Raw genomic sequence first — 16,736 nt, forward strand, 5'->3', positions numbered from 1 at the left:
ACCATTAATGTGTCATTGCAATAGAACACTTCTAGATAAAATAGGTGTGGTTTGAAATTACAGAACACAAGAATCTTCCCTCAAGAAACGTGTATCCTTTTGTCCATGTCAATGAAAAAGGACATGGACAGCAGTGTGGTGATTGTGGGGGGGCGGGTGGGAGTGGCAGAGGGTGTAGGGGAATAAATGGTAATGGAGAAAAATACAATAGAATAAATTAAATTGAAAAAAGGAACATGTAGATGTCTAGATAGTGGCTCAGTTATAGATTTGATTATCTACTGTAATCTTTCTATTTTAACTTCAACTAGGAACATATAACACATATTTCCTCTGGTTAAAACCAGAAAACAGGCAATGTGGCTTCCTTTCTCCGGTATGGGGCCAAAGACTATTTTTCTGCATCCCAGAGACATAGGCAGTTAAAGACTTAGAAAAAGTAAATGCAGAAAATGCAGTGATGACTTAGTTAACCATCCCATTAATTTTTCAGAGGATAGTGCCTCTGTTGAGCCACTTAGGTGAGCCCTAAGAGAAATGGCCACATGGTCAGGAAGATAGAAAAAAGGAAAACATTAGCAAACCTGAATGTATCCACTAGGTTTCTTCTAATAAGAAGTATAATCTTTATCTAGCAGATACAACCTTTACCATTAGTATCCAGCAATTATTTTGAGAATCCTCTATATCATTTTTAATAATTTTATAGAACTCTCTGAAATATATATATATATATATATGTTACTGTATCTCATTATCATGCAACTGGGCATTGCAGGGTACAGATTTGCCTAAAAAATAATGTTTTCACCTTTTGTAGGCCATGGCAAAAATATATTATTTTAATAAAACATTTGGATATCTCATAAAATACATATTTCCTCTTCCTGTCATTAATAATTCTTATTAATGGGTCAATCTTTATAACCAAAATGCATCTTCCTATAGAAAAGGACAATGGCTAGGGTTTAATTGGCAGCAACAAAGAATAAAATTAGTCTTCTATAATCCTCATTCTGCACTAGTTGAGAGTCAAAAGTGGACGTGAAAGGAATGAAACTCACACCCTACCTTGTGAGCTTTTTACACTTGAGACCCTTAGGATGGAAGCATTCATTCGGGATTGCCTCTTTTAATTTCTTTTTCCATAAGTAGGATGTAAGATTATATTCATTCATAAAGCAATTTACATAATGATTCAAACAAAAGTTTCCAGGCCAAATTTGGGGGCACCTAGATAATCAGAAAAAAGTTCTGAAGGGATTAAATAGGTGCCTGAAAAGCTAAATTGTGGCTGGCATCAGGAAATTAAAAATTATAATAAGGAAACCAACTTTCACCCTGTCTAGACCTCTTCCTTCCACTCAAGTTTGAAAATCCACATGAACTCCCAGAAGGAAATTAACTTTCTAACATTGCATCATGTTACAAGTGATCTGAAGTTTCAAAGGTCATTTACTTACATTACTGAGAGTAAGAATGAACCAATTGCTTAGTACTTGGCTAAATGTTAACCATAGAGAAGATCCTCAACACATATATTTAGTGAAAAAATTATAATCCTTCTCATTTCACACTGGATATCAGGCAACAGAATATAAAATTTGCTTAGATTGTTATATTATTAGAGGCATCATGTTAGATATTTCACTATATTAAATGAGTCCATTAATGTTCATTTAAAATGTATTCAACATTTAGATGCATTTTAAGTAGCAACATATTTCACTTGATTGCAAATATTCTGGTTTAAAACATTTATTAACTAGCAAGTACTCAAAAGTTAAGTTTATACATTGTGGTTTTCAGGTATTGCCCATATTTTCTTAATATTTGTTTATATTTCCCTGAACCTTTTCAAGGACATTGTTTTAATGTCTGTGTCTGAAAACTTCATTAATGGAAGAGCATTTGGGTCTCTTTCTGTTGCTCGAAGATTCGTTTGCTTTTTAGTAAATTTTACCTTATTTATATTACCAATAACTGCATGTTTTGGGTTTTTTATTGTATTTTTAAAAATTATCAGCTTGGCATTGAAAGTGAAAAAAACATCCAGTAACCTTAGGGAAAAATAATGTTATCTTTCTCCAGGAGCCTTAGATTGGTGATAGGTGGCCATGGGCAAGGGCCAGGCTCTATTGGGCATCTCAGCTTGATAGTTTTTTGGGAATGAGGTCATTTGAAATGGGTTCCATCCCTATTTGAATTGAACTATTTTCTGTTCCACCCTATTCCTGGATGGTAAACTCAAAATGTGCAAGCTTACGAAAGATTCATCTCATCTGACAACACTAAAAAATTTTTTTAAAAAAGCCCAATTTTTCAGGCTTGCCTTCATCTATTTCCTTTATCTTATGTACTTTTGTTCTCTAGTAACATAAAACAGAAATAGCAGAAGCTGATCCACCTTCCCCATACGACTTAATAGTTTTTCTCAAAGGAAGTTTGGTTCATATTATATTCTGCATTAGAAGGTCCCTCAGTGTTCCACTCCCTTCGATAAACAAAATGTTTAAAAGTATTAGATTACAAAATAATGTGGTCTTTTGATAAAAATTGTGTTAAGTATATAGACTAAATTGAGGAGAATGAATATTTCTATATAAGTGAGTTTTTCCATTTGGGAAAGTGAGTCTGTTCTTCTATTTATCACATTGGAAAATATAGGGTTTTTAAAAAAATTATCTATAAAAATCCATACATATATTATATTTTTAATTAAGTAGTCTGGCATATGGGTTTCAGGATTGAGACTCAAATTAGTGACAATAGCTAAAATATTTTGCTATCATTCAAATATCTATGATAAGTATCTCATAAGAAAAGTGAAGTTCTGAAATATATTTTTAGATATTCCAATAATTCCTTTGTACGTTTAAATCAATCATTAAAATACCACTTTTAGCACTGGCTGGTGTAGCTCAGTGGATTGAGCATGGGCCTGTGAAGCAAAGGGTCAACAGTTTGATTTCCAGTCAGGGCATATGCCTGGGTTGTGGGCCAGGTCTCCAATAGGGGGAACATGAGAGGCAACTACACACTGATGTTTCTCTCTCACATTGATATTCCCTTCTCTTTCTCCTTCCCTTCCCTCTAAAAATAAATTTTAAAAATATTATTTAAAATATCATTTTAAATATGAAATATTTGAGATACTATTTGAATTACAAGCCATAGATAAGATTTTTAATGTAGAAGAACTACATTAAAGTGTTTTTAAAAAGCTTTAAATATTATAGCTATATTAGTTTCTGTTGTCAAAAAAATAAACAAAATATAAATCTTCAACAAAACTTTGTGGTATGATTAGTTAAAATAACCTGGCAAACAATAAAATTCAAGGATGTTGTTAATGGAATAAAATTTATGTTTAAAATATACCACTTCAGCCCTGGCTGGTGTAACTCAGTGGATTTAGGGCCTCACTGTAAACCAAGGGGTTGCCAGCTGGATTCCCAGTCAGGGCACATAGCTGGGTTGTGGGCCAGGTCCCTAGTATGGGGCACTCGAGAGGCAACTACACATTGATGTTTCTGTCCCTTTCTTTTTCCCTCCATTTTCCTCTCCAAAAATAAATAAATAAATAAAGTCTTTTCAAATAAAATATACTACTTCACTAATATGATGAGTAGAATGTTAATTATTTATGTCTTAAGACTCATATTTGATAATAATTATTCTACTTCATATCCAAAAGTTAGAGCGGATTGAACATAATGCTCTCCTAAATATCACTGGATAAGCATAAGATCATTTATGCCTTTAACTGAAATTCAACATGTGAGGATTTATGAAAAATTCTATGCTATGTATCTTCATTAATGTCTGTCCACTTAAGATGAAAATTGCTTGGTTGTGCTGTTCATAATTTAATAATATGGCCCTGGTTGGTATAGCTCAGTGGATTGAGCAAGGGCCTGCAAACCAAACAACCATGGTTCAATTCCCAGTAAGGACACATGCCTGGGGTGCAGGCCCATTCCCAGCAGGGGATGCACGAGAGGCAACCATACATCAATATTTCTCTCACTCTCTCCTTCTCTTCCACTCTAAAGATAAATAAATAAAATTTTTTTTAAAAACCTGTAAAAAATACTAATATGGATTTTGGCATTTTTTTCTTCCGAAATCCATTGAGCAACTGAGACAAATGTTTGACATATATCAAACCATGAATAAACATGTTTTTGAGCTAAAATTTTTACTTCGAACACTCTGAAGCAATGACTGTTTTAATAGGAAACTTTCCCTTGATATTAAAGAATAAATATGGTATAAATTTTGAAAAATTATATCAAGAGATTTACATAATTTGAAAAAATAGTTCTTTGTTATGACATTTTTAAATATGAAATATCTACCTAGAAAACTAGAGAAAGAAAAGCAACATGTGCCTAAACTGCAGAAGAAAAATTAGAATATAAAACAATGAAGTTGAAAAAGGAAAACAATGTTGATAATCCCTGAAGCACAAAGTTGGTTCCTTGAAATAAAAAGAGTAAAATTCATAGAAGCTGTAGCCACTCTAAACAAGAGAGAGAGAGAAGACGAAACATAAAGCAAGACATTTAGTATTTTACTGACGATAAGGAACAAAATGTGCAATCATGAATTTGAAAACTTCAGTGGCATAAGGTCTTAGTCTTTTTGGTAGTTTTTGTTTTATATACAGTGCCTGGCATAGCATTTATTTAACTGAGTTAAATAAGTTTGAATCAAAAAAATCAAACCATAGTTATTTGAAGTAAATCATAAAAAGATGATGTATTGTCTTAGAATATAGAGGACAATAGAAATAATTTGAACTACATAAAATTCCACAATCATAAAAAAGAAACGGATGACTTGGAAGAAGAATTGAGAAACAGAAAAAAAGTCCTGCAAGAATCATATTTTTGGTATATGCAATAAAATTTCAAAGTTTTTATTAAAACGCTGACTGGAAACCACATGTTGCTGACCAAATGCCTTTGAACTCCCTCAGCTAGGCCTCTGCCTTTGACCTCTGCATTCATCTTTGCATTGCTCAATTTTATCAAAAATTCTACTCTCTGCATACCAAGAATTCTCACTTTTGGTATCTGATCATATTATTCATTCTCCACCTTGGGTAGCTGATCAGGCTGACCTGCTGTAGAAATGAATCTTGTCTGCCCTGTGTAGCCTGAATCCCTCTTCACCTTTGCCCACCCTCTCCTTGGCCATAATGCCCCTTCTCAGGCTGGGTGTGAAATTAGGTGATGTTCTACCCTGATGTCTATTTCCCTATAGCAATAGTCCTGGATAAAGAGTCAGTTTTACTACTTTAATTACTGTTGAGATATGGGTTTCCTTCAATATTGCAATAAAAAGAAAATAGATATAAAATTTGTGTAAGAATATACAAAAGCTCCAGTTTCATCAGAAGAGATAACCCAAAGCACCATCTGAGAAAAGCAAAGCAGACCCAAGGGTTTGCCTTCTTTGCTGTTGAGTATGTAAAATATAGATCCAGATAGCGGAACTCGCCTTGCTGAAGCAAAATATGAAAGCCTTGAAAAAATAAAATCTAGGTATTAAAAGCAATTTTACACCAAACTGGAAGGCATACCTTGTAAGAAGTCATTGGAGCCAAAAAAAATGACACAGGTAATTCTTCTAAAACAGTGTTTTCAAAGAGTAGTCATTGACATTTCAATTTCAATCACCTAGAACAGTCACTTGAAAGAAGAATTTCTGGACTTCAGGAGAGTCAATTGATTCAGAAGGGCCAAGGGAATTTCTTGTGCAGCTGGGTTAATAACCACCTTTTAACAGCCACTGAAATTGTAACCTAAAAAAATAATGCCACTAATTCCATATTAATGTAACACAGAGGTAACCTTGAGATACAAATATTTTGTAAAAAGAAATAGCATGTATGACAGACTATATTGATTAAATTCATACGCCAGCTATTCAGCTTTTTATTTTCATTTCTGTATGAGTAAAAAATGTAAATGGCAATTTCCTTTGAGCTTGATAGAGTGATCTATCCTTCATTTTGATACTTCTTTGCTTTTTTGTCTTCTTTTCCCCCCTATGTTAACTATCTAGTCATTACTTCCATGCACTAATAATAGCAAATGAGGCATTTAGGTTTTGAAGCAATAGCTGTAATTATATTACTTTTCCTATAAATAACATAGGGATTGATGCTTTTATGATGAAAATGAACCCAAGTGATTGAATATTTATGAAATGGAATCTTTTTGGAAGAGAATATGACAGCATTGAAAACATGCAATTACCAGAAATACCTACAGTGATTAAAATGTTAATTAATGACAGTTTCTTTTATTAGAATAAACAAAATCATACTACACATAGGAGAAATAAATTTTTCTAAACTCGGATTTATTCAGTCCTTGAAGAAAATTTACTTAGAATCAAATGTACCAAGGGAGTGAAATAATTTGTTTTAATTTCCCTCAAGATATTTGGTAACTCGAAGTTCACCATCTAATGCTCATATATCAGACCTACCTAAACACACAAAATTAAAATAAAACCTTTTAAAGCTCCTGAAAAGTTGTTTTTGGTTATTCTACAACAATAAGACCAAAATACTTTAGAATAATTCATTAACAACATGTAATACCAACACTAAATTTATTCTAAGAATCTGCATAAAAATCAATCTTCTAGAAAATATTTTGTTCTAGTTAATTCACATATTAACACAATATAATTCCCTATTTATTTGCATTGTCTTTTGACTAATGTTTTTCTTACTCTTTATGTTTATTCAATCACAACTGAAGGTTGTAATCTGAATTTCAGCCACTCCAGTGTTTTTAAATAATCTATTATATGGGTGTTTCTCTTAGGATGGAATGATGTTGATACAGTGGGGCTTTATTTTAATTTTATATACCCCAACTGATACGGGCCACATCTGTTAGAAAACATTCATGATAATGATCATGTATTTAATATGGTGTTTATTTAGTAGAAGATAAGTTGTGATACTTTTTTCTTTTAGAATCTCATAATATAGTTGCTTCATGGATTGGGACTCATCATATGTACTCCTATAGACCATTGTACCTCATCCTGAAATGTCCTATTTTCATGTATAATTAGCCTGTTTCGTTATCTAACATGTTCTCACTTAGCTTCTTTAAAGTTTCTATTTTAGCGTCCATCAGAAATATTAATTCCTAACACACACTGCTAAACTCTCTACTTTCACCCAGAGCTCCACCAGGTTTTCTACTCTTTGCCTTTTTCCCCTCTCCTGTCTTATATTTTTTCCCTTCACAACAGAAACATGGTCTGGTTGTAATTCAAATAAGCCAGCAACCTTTACAAACCGTGTGTGCATCCTTTTGATCTTCCCTCTGCCTATAAACCTATTGCCTGATTTGTTCACTCATCCCATTCAGATCTCTGATCATGCCACCTTTAAACCTGAGGTCTATGTGGTGATGCTACTTTAAACAAAGTCATGCATTCTATGTTTCCTCTTCTACCTTATTTTTCTCCAGAGCCTTTACCACTATCTGGCTTACAATTTATTCTTCATGTTTTATGTTTATTATTTGTCCTCTTCTATGTGAATGAAAGCAGCCAGAAGCAAAGTAGATTGTTCTCTTTTTTTTCTACTTGAACTGTAACACAACATTTGCCCTTAAAAAATATGTGTTGAATGTAATCATTGCAAAATGTGGCCAGAGGTTAGACCTTGGTTCAGTGATCTCAGTTCTTGCATCTGTGTGGGAAATACCTCTGAGCCAAGCTGATACAGAGAGACCTGACCAGATCATGGTGGAGGAGAAAAGAGGGGGTTGGGAGGAGTTTGGCAGAGGCAATAGTGAACAGTGTAGGATGAGATGGGCTGAGAAGCTGAATGACTTTCCAGTGCATGGAATTATGGACCAGGAGATTTAAAAGAGAAGGAGGGTAGAGATGGGTTCTCTAGCTCTTTTCCTTGGGAATGTCTGGATGAGTGTGCTGTGATCTGCTTGTGTTTCCCAAAGCACAGTATTTTGGATGGTAGAAGGAAGGAACCCTGGGTGCAGTCTAGGATCAGGCTCGCCTGGCAGAGGGTGGTAGGGTTATTCTTCCTTGGGTGTTCTAGAGAAGACAGGCTCTGCAGCAGAAGCCTGCCATTCTTCCAAAATTGTGTAGCTTTTGCATATTATGCTGTTTTAGTTTGTAAACTAATCCTATAGAAATAAGATAATTAAGCCCTGGCTGGTGTAGTTCAGTGGATTGAGCGTGGGCCTGTGAACCAAACAACTGTGGTTAGATTCCCATTCAGGGCACATGAGAAGCAACCATACATTGATATTCCTCTCCCTCTCTCCTTCTCTTCCCCTCTAAAGATAAATAAATAAAATCTTTTTTTAAAAAAGAAATAAGATAATTAAAACTAACAGGGGGAATGATAGGGGAATTCAGGAGTTAAAGATTATAACCTTAATTGATAGGTTTAAGGAATTAAAGTTATGACTAAAGAGTTAAAGAGTTTAGCTTTAATTAATAGGTTTACATGATAGATGCTCACAGAGAGCTGATACTCCACAATTGTGTAGTTTTGAATAAACACTCCTCTTTTTTGTCACCCAACCTTTATCTCTGGAATTTTGCCTTGAGGCTAGCAGCAGGTAGTGGGACACCTCTTGCTGTAACAAAGCCACAAATTATGAGTGAGATTTTATATGGAAAGTCACAGAGGTAGAAGAGTGAGCCAGCTGGGCTGTGTGAGCTAAGGAAGGAAGGAAGTTACAGAGGAAAAAGTGGGGCCCTTGGAGTTAGGAGAGTAAAAGGCACAGATGATGTTCCTGGTGGGAAATCGAGGGGGGGAGCGATAGGTGTGGCTATGCTCCAGAGAGGGAAAGCCCTCTGGGTCCTTTGTCTGAAGGCTTTTATATGTTCTTCAAAGGTGGGCATTCTAGGGGGGGCACTCAATGGAATATTCATAAGTTTCATCTCGATGCATCAGAATAAGATTTATTCTGGATTTCATCTGTCCTTGGGTGTGGTTGGCACAAAAGTTGTGAATTGGACTTATGTTACTTTCCTCCCTAAGTAGAGTTATGTAAGCTATTTGCTCTCTGGTTGGGGAGGAGAAGTGTAAACCATTTATTTTTGGTGTCCTGGGTGAGGGAAGATAGGAGTTTGGAATTTAGAAGGTGGCTGTAAACTGCTTGGCCTTTACCAATGTACTGCTCCTGGGTGTCCCTATTTCACAAGTCCTGTACTACTAGCCTGTCTCAGATGGACTGAGAATTCCATTCTACTAATTAGCACTTTTTCCCTTCAGAATGGTACAACTATGTATGACTACTGACGAGTTATACTGGACAAAAAATGTTTTTCATTGACATCCTCAGATCTTCAATGTTTGACATGCACTTGCATTTCAACAATCAACCCTTAAATGTTAGCCAAAACCACAGAAACATTATCTAGCCTCTTTCAGTCTGATTTTTCTTCCCGGCATAATAAAATTGATAACTGTTCTTTCAATTTATATTCATCTTACATAGAACTAAATAATATGATACTTGAAAAATCTGGTACATTTCCTTCTAGGACACATTCTATGAGTAATGTGGCTGAAAGTCTTGATATTCATTAACATCAGCTCATGATTTCCCTTCTTCCCGGGAAACTTCCTTAGCCTTCAAGGCTTAGCTTCTGTGACAGTGTCCTCTAAGCAATTTTCTGTTTACTTCTCTTTATCTTACGTTAAAATACTAGTATTTTTAGGGGTGATAGGCATGAGTTTGTTAGCTGCTTTTTCCCTAGCACTGTTCACAAAGCAAAGAACATAGGAGAAATTCAATAAGCATGTATTAATAATAGCTAACATCTAAGCCTTTTCTGTAGGTCAGACACTGGTCTGTTTTACATATATGAATTTATTCAACATTCATAAAACCCTATGAGTTTGTTGCTACATTCATGAAAAGAAAGAATGATAGATGAAGAAGTTCACACACTTTCCAATTTATGAAATAGGTTGAGAACATAATTATTTGGCAAAAGGCAATAGAAATTGTGATGTTGAAGAAGATGAAAAGAGCAGGCCAGAAAGCAAAAATGTCCTTGAAACTCATTGTTAAAATAGGGAATCTAACTTAAAACGATGGATGAGAGAATAAGAAGGTGTTCGTTTTGTTTTAGTTTGTATGGGGCTGTAGAATTGGTTAAGAAAAAGCAGTTTCCCACCGGAGAGGACTAGAAGTTTAGTACAGTTGTCCCAGACAACTAAGTATATTTACGGAAACTTTTAATTCTTGCTCTAGAGTTCAAAAAAGTCAATTGTGAGCTATTTATCAGTTGTTATACCTTAGCATGACAGTGAAACTCCTGATAGTTTAGTGATCACTTAAAAGTCATCACACCTAGTAAAATGACCCGTATTTTACCAAGTATAATGCACAACTTTTTTTTTTGCCCAAATTTTTGAGGGAAAAATAAGAATGCACATTATACATGTGTATAATGATTAGATACCATGGGGACCATAATGGGTAAAATAACCCCATATATAATGCATACAGAAACATGGGTGCACATTATAAACAGCCAAAGATGGTATGCTACTGAATCTGTTGAACAAGTGGTGGGTGTGGTGGGTGTTTTGCTAACCATTTCTATAATCTTCACAGCTCCTAGCCAAAGAGGGCAAGTTGACTGCATTCATTGGAATTAACAGCAGGGACTTGAAATTTTATCCATTTGATTTCAAATTATGTGCCCTTGGCTGCTACAAGGCTTTAAACAGTAGATGATAATGATGGTTTTTGTCTGAATGAAGGCTAGAAAAAGTCAAGAAGAACGGACATTTTGAAGGACCTCAATACAATCCCTGGTCCAACGGAGGCTAGTTAAAACATTGTAAGATCTTCCAGTCTCATAAGAGCTCACCTTCATAATGGTTGACAGCCAAAAACATTCTCTTATAAACTGAAAATTGTTATGAAACCATAAATTAAAGCACTACAAATATTTTCAGAGGAATGCAGATATGATAATAAACAATGACGACATCCATGAAGCTAAACACATTTTGTATACAGCGCGGGATAGAATCAGCTAAGCAATGGCCTCACTACTCTCAGCCTGCATTCTGGCACTTTCCAGAAGGGCGCCCTCTGAAAACCACTGGAAAGACCAGAGCTATGGATATTCCCTAGCAGTGGTTTGCGGGATCTGGTGCCTACCCACTGCTCACAGGGGCACTGCCTGGTTTCTCAGCTCCGCCTTCAGTGGCATTGTGTTGGTGGGGAGAAATCACACCACTGCGGGAGGAATTCCATCATAAAATTGCAGTCTCTACACACTGGTGTGTTTCTCCACTGGAGATGCAGTAAGCATTTGCCAGCGCACCCATGCGCTCTGCTATGTTCTGAGTAAACAAAACAAAATAAAACAAAAGAGTTTGAAGAGCAATAGCAATGGCAGGCAGTGGTTGAAAGTACTCTGTTACTTCATCTTACTGTAGAATGTCTCCCTTTAGAAATGCTTCCTTGAAATGTGAAAAAGAGGCGATTTTTGGAAATTGCCATTGCGTACTAATTTGTTACAATGACCTAACTGGATTCAGAATTTATTTATATAAATCTAAAAGGTTTTGGTTCTAAGAGCATACTGTACTTTAGGAACTGATGTGAAATTAGTGTTATATTTCATTTTCACTAACTTTTCAGCATGATTGATGTAGACTCTTAATGTGTTAATTTTACAAAATGAATTCATATTTTAATATGACACATTGTTAAAGTAAAACTGTATCAAGGCAACTTAAATGAATTCCTAATGTTTGATTTAAAAAATATATATATATATATCCTTGCATTTGTTTAGCTGCTCAAATAACCGAGAGCAAAAACTAAAATATAACAACTTAAAGAGTAATGGGTAAAAATTGGTATATGTTTCTAATGTCATGAAATATGAATCTGTATATTAAAGCTTCACTTTCTTTTATTTTGGTAAATACCTTTCAAATTTTAAGCTCTCTAATTTTCAACAATACAAGAAATTAAGCCTTATATTTAAATTTTGAATTTAGTTAATTCAAAATTGCAGAAATATGTCAGCCTTCATTTCATACTCCTAGGCCAAAATTGAAGGGACATGGTTAAAGTCTAAGATAATAATCATTTTATTGTCTTTATTCAACTCAGTAAAGTACACATAGATATTCACTTTCAATAAAAGCTAACAAATGTTACATGATGTATGGACAAAGAAAATGTTTAATTTTGGGGGTGTTCACAAATACATGCATCAAAAAATACTGGATTTAAATTTCGGCAACTGAAAGTCCTAGTCTTACTGTGATCTGGATACTTATGTTAATCTCTCTAGGCTCCAACTGTTGGTATGGAAAAAGAAAAGAAATAGGTAAGATTAATTTATAATATCACAGATTTAACTTCAAATTCTATATTTTTAATTAGCAGTTTAATATAACTTCATTCTAAAAATATTCTATTTCAGATTTATTCATTCTTTTACTGATTTATTCCTTTACTTCAAGAGATTTTGACAGAGTTTCTACTATGGTTATAGCACAAGCTAGAAACACATCTCAACAATCATTACAAGAGATTACATTTGGTTTGTGGATTATAATTTTAAGTACATAATGAGTCATACACTTAAACTGAAATTACACTATTTAGATTGGTCAAATAGATATTCAAAATACAGAACACCAACAGAATAAATTGGAATTATTGGGGAAAAAAATCAGGCAGTTTGAGTACTGAGAGACATTTCACTATAATCATAAATGCTGAACATGTTAATTTATCAATTATTTATTCATTTGATTAAACTGCTGAATTATATTAGACTGTACATATTAGAGACTTTCACAGTAAGAAATACTTGGGTTTTAAGAAATCTATTATTATGTATAAATGCATATTGTGAAGATTTCAATTACATTAAAAATGAAACCCTTTGACCCTCAATTCAAAGTGTTCTAATGGTATTTTGCAGATCATATAAAACTCAGTAGCTAGTTGTTACTTGAGTTTTTATGTATAGCTTCAGCTATATCATATGTTCTTCCTTATTCCTATTGTATTTTGTTGCTACAATTGCATAAAGTCACTTTTGACTCCAAAGTAGGGACAAATAAGAGACCATATACTAAACCTGACACGGTCAGGGGTGGCTGCCTGTGTGAAAGCCGTAGAAACTCAGAGACTGAAAGTGACCCCATAGAGTGGTCTGAACATAAGCATTCTTCACTGAAAGCGAGTCATGGCAGGTAGTCACATCCTGGACCCGAAGCTTCCTGGACACAATCCAGCCTTGCCCGACTGAGCTCTTCTATTGTCTTTCTGCATCTACACGCTTTTGGAATGTGGGAGCGATCTCCTTTGTCCCCGACCCCTCAGGGCACCAACTCGCACCAAAGCGGGAACCACAGAACCCCAAACTGTTGGATCCTCTTCCCAGAATGTGATGAATGTTCATTGTTAACGATCCTGTACCCGCAGAGGTAAAAACACATTTGTCTTTTCATTTTATGTTTTTATCTAATCTCAGAAAGTTCCTGCTGTGCTTTTTCCTGCCTTTCTAATCTACCACCCATAGACTTGATGTAACTCCCTGTAAGTCGCCTCCTTGGATTGTAGAGTGTAAAATAAACTTTAACACTGCCATTCTGCTGAGCACTTTCTCTGCTGAGGCTTTGCCTCCTGGCAATTGTCATCAGTTTCGATTAAATCAACTCATAAAAACAATCAACAGATTTAAATGTTTCTCTTTTTATCAAACTTTGGGGGGTACAATTTAAAGGGTACAACTCAATGAAACATCATCTGCACACTGCATCATGCACCTGTGGCCCCAAGCAGTCACTTTTGGTCCCCATTCCCCTCTTTGCTTGCTTCCACCTCCATCCCACCCCTCATTCTCTCTGGCTCTCACCACACTGTTGTCTGAATATATATTATGCTTAATCCCTTCACCTGGTTTCATCCAGAATATCAAAAAAAAGACAGTTTTCACATACCTGCTACTACTTTGAAAGGTATAAATAATGCTTTTAAAGAAGTAATTACATTTAAGCTTTTATGTTAGAAAAAATGTATAAGTTTCTCATTTGTTTATGGTAAGAAGCATATTTTATGATTAAATAATAAACTGAAAAAGTATATTTTCTACAATAGTCAGCTAATATATGTGCAAGATGCTATAGATGTAAAAAGTTAAGATACTGTTCACCCCCATAAGGTACTTTAATTATACCAAGACAGTAACATGCGCTTAAATATATAATATATAATAAGAATGTTCAAGTAGAAATTTAAATTAAAAAAAATGGAAACACAAATGTTTGGAAAAAATAATTCTAGTTAGTAATGCTATTTACTTACTCAATTCATACCTGTTGTGGACTGCTCTGCCTGGTTTCAGGAATTGTAACCGCCACCCCCCCCCCCACCGTGGCTAAGGATGAGCGAGTGACCTCTGGAATGCGAGCTACAGGAGACAAAGCTTGTTTCTGGTAGCAAATGCTGCCTCAGTTTCCTCTCTCTGCCCCCAAACCATGGTCTATGTTGTTGACAGGTAAGTCTCTTCACAGCAAGGAGCAACCTAAGCCAGACTAGATCACTTGGGAGGCCATCATAGAAGGACTTGGGGCGGGGGGGGGGGGCGTGCTGCAACAAAGAGCGAGCAATAGGCTCTTGTCCTCGGGCTATGTGACATAGCCTGGGTCCCCAACATCCTCTGGGAGAAGCCCTTCCTGGTTCTAATCCACTTAAGCCTGAATACCTGATGGGGAGGGGTGCAGCTCCTTGCCTTGCCAGAGTGGATCTCAGGGGTTGGGGGGAGCAGGGAATCTGGCATCACAAAGTATTCCTAAAAAACCTGTGAAACCTGCTCTGCTAAGAGTGCTTTCATTCATATGTTAAGGGTCTGAGCAGGAAACCCTAAAGTTTCTGCAAAACTCCCTTCCTGACAGACTCTGACTCAGACTAAGTCCTCAGATTTCTTTGAAATGTTATCTACTGTTTGATCCTTCCCGCCCTATATTACTGTGTATTACAACCCAATAAAAGCCCCTGGAGGAAGGGGCTCCTGACCTTTTTCCTCAGAGAAACTGGACACTGCTCAAGGCCCTTCCCTTTTGAGCGATAGGCCACCTCTCCTCCAGAAGCAGATCATGTCTTGGTAGTATTTACTTTCATCCGTGGCGGACGGGGAAACTTGCTAGAAAATTCGCCCCCACACATACCTAACAAATAGGTATGAAAGCTTATTTCATGCCAGACACTTTATTTAGGAGCTAAACATATCTTTAAATGGCCAGTTTATTATGAAACAGGAAAATAAAACTATATTAAAGAGTAATGGTTGATGATGCCTTGATATAAAATGTGCTCATGCAGTGTAGAAAATGTAACATTTGATCTCTGTTTTGAAGGATTAATTGGAAGATGTCTTTATATATTCAAATAGATATCTGCCTCTAATTTACCAGCCAGTCTCCATGGCTACATCCAATTTTAAAAGGTCACACATATAATGTACATTTTCTAAGAAATAAGGAGTTCTTTTTTAGTTTAATTTGTAGCAAACTGATGAAAGTAAAACCAAAATATTTTGTTCTAGTCTCTAACATTCTTTCCAGGTAATATTAACTCTAAATTGGAACTTGAGTGATAGCAGATGTGGAGTTCACTTTGTGTAAAGGTTTCCTGAAGGCAAATATGTAAGCCATAAAGGAAACTTTATTTCTCATTAATCCTTGTTTAAAAATACAAAAAAAAATATTATTGCATGAAAATCTAAAGGCTCCAAAATATCTTGAAGCTCCTAAAATTCCTTTGTCTGCATTTGAAGTGCAAAATCACTATCCCATGTTTAATAAAACTAATAAAGACTGGCTATTCTTTAACCACTCACATATGTAACTCAGTGTGCCCGAAAAGAAATCCCAAAGGAGTGATTATCATATGATAACCATAGCCTCTCTTCTGTCTTACTGCTAATTAAATTAATTAATTAAGTAGCCTTTCCCCAGTTGGACTTGATTTAATGAACTGCATGAAAATTAGCAGCTCAGAAAATGGAGATGAGATGATTTCATTCATTGTTACACAAAACTATGATCCAAAGATAATAATGTGATAATTCCACTGAAAAAATACATTTTGAACTTTTTAAAAAAATAAAGGTGTTCTTTATTGGAAAAAGATAGTAACACTACAAGAAAGTGTTTTTCAGCTGGTGTCTACTAAAAGAGATATAATTCATATTTGTATTAAAGCTGCTTGAAGTAATTGGGAACATAAGAATGGATTTCATATAATAATGTCAATGTAATACTTTTCACCGGTTTACAAGTGATACAACGTGATGGCTGAAACACCTGTTCTGGAGCCACCCAACCTAGGTTAGAATTTCAGTTCTGCCAAACTCTGGCCTGCTGGATGATCCCTGGAAACATGTATCACCCACACAAGACTGAGCTTCTGCAAATGTGGATATTACAATGCCAACACATTAGGGTTGTTGTGAGAGATTAAGTGAGTTCTACCATGTAAAACCAGAAGAACACTCCCTGGCATGTAGTAACCACTAATGATTTGCATCATTATATTAGTAATATAATCTATACCATTCTTTTTTTTCACTGAATTGTGTTTATACACATATAAAATAAGAAAACCAGATAACAGAAATTAGAAAATCACCAATATCTCTTTTCTAGAAAAAAATAAGCATAGTAC

The sequence above is a fragment of the Artibeus jamaicensis genome, unplaced genomic scaffold (assembly GCF_021234435.1).
Source record: "Artibeus jamaicensis isolate MK-2021 breed Jamaican fruit bat unplaced genomic scaffold, CSHL_Jam_final scaffold_537, whole genome shotgun sequence".
In the NCBI taxonomy this organism is placed as follows: Eukaryota; Metazoa; Chordata; class Mammalia; order Chiroptera; family Phyllostomidae; genus Artibeus; species Artibeus jamaicensis.